This window comes from Camellia sinensis, chromosome 14 (genome assembly GCF_055761805.1).
Source record: "Camellia sinensis isolate YWXY chromosome 14, ASM5576180v1, whole genome shotgun sequence".
Lineage (NCBI taxonomy): Eukaryota > Viridiplantae > Streptophyta > Magnoliopsida > Ericales > Theaceae > Camellia > Camellia sinensis.
Window position 1 is genome coordinate 97,724,222 of NC_138974.1, and position 1,700 is coordinate 97,725,921.

A 1,700-nucleotide genomic window follows, 5' to 3' on the forward strand; every position below is an offset into this window, starting at 1 on the left:
CTCAGAAAATTACTTAGAAAATTCTCAGTAAACTACTTGGTAAATTACTCAGTAAATTGCAAGTAAATTCTCACTAAATTACTAAGTAAATTCTCAGTAAATAACCCATCAATTTCCTAGTAAATTCTCAGTAATTAACTCAATAAATATGTCACGACCCCATTCCGCCCCTAGTAGAATGGTGTCGTGATGGCCAATAATCCGAGATTACCAAAGGCCAACTTACAAAGATTCACACACAATCAGAGTATACATATGGGGCTTACATGTGCGGAAGCAATAAATTTAAATCTAAGTAGTCCCTAAGAGCTGTGCATAGGTCAAATGAGATGACATACATCTTAACATGGTTTTACAACTTGGATACAAGAAAAAATAAAGTACATATTACATCTCGATCAAAAGGCTTCTCAAGCCGACATATACAAAAGAAGTGGATTAAAACTAAGAAATATAATTTTCAAGATAATACAAAACATGAATCAAAACATCTTGCACATAACATCTAGGCGTCACCGCATTCTTGCTCGCTACCTACATATATATAAAGGGGAGGGTGAGCTTGGATACTCAGTGAATGATATAATTAATAAAGGTTTGAATGAATGATATCCGAGATATTTATCAAAACAATACAGATCATAGCTTGTAACAAAACATGGGATGAATCAAGCTCATCAATCAAATCTTTCAAATCTTCTTGGGATGTTTAATAACATCTACATAATACATGGGGAATGACATTCTGGACAAAACAAAGGAATAATCGACCCGGAATTGATTAGATAAATCCACCCGCACAAGGCCGTCGGTGGGGCCATTGTACAAGACCGTCGATGGCAGAGATCTCTCAAACATGGTGCTACATGGGCTTAAAGTCCCCTAGCATGGGAGGACTTTCTAAGAATGTCATCAAAACAAGATAATACTTGGTACAAAAACTAGGGATAATCATTCATGCTTAATCAAATACTTTTCTAAAACGAAGCAAAGCTTTATCAAAACTTTATAACATAGCTTTATTAAAAATACCACTCACATAGCTCTTCGGGTGTAGGGATTAAGGCAAGGATCCAAGACCTACAAATACATAATAAAGTCTACTGAATGCACTTCAAGAAGACAAGAAGAGATGCTCAAAGATGGATATGAAATGCATTCTTAAAACAAGCTTTTCATGGGTGCAAATGATTTCGGCATTCCCTCAAAACTAAGTCAAGCCAGCGCAAAACATGCTGGGGGTTAAAACACTGCCTTTTCATCTTGGGAAAACATGCCGGGTACCAACCAGATCTTGGCCGAGGTCCCACACCTCTTGGGCTGAGGTATGGTCCCAACGACCTCATTCGAGGAAATGAAGTCGGGAAAACCTGGGTTTCCCTTTGAAGAACATAAAGAACATGAAGGACAAGAACATGAAGCACATGAATGCTAAAATCAAAACTTCTTTATTCAAAATCTGAGATTTCATGAGATGAGTTCGAAAACATGGACATGGGTATCCATACTTGAAGATCTTATGAAAACAAACACAAAAACATGGATCTTGATACAAACTTTCAGATCAAAACATGGTTTTATTTCAAGAACACAAGAACATCATTCTCTCTTTCTAAAACAAGCTTTAAATCAATGCATGGCTCATGAATCATGCTAGATCATGCAATGTGATCGGATCAACATAAAAAATAACAAGAGTA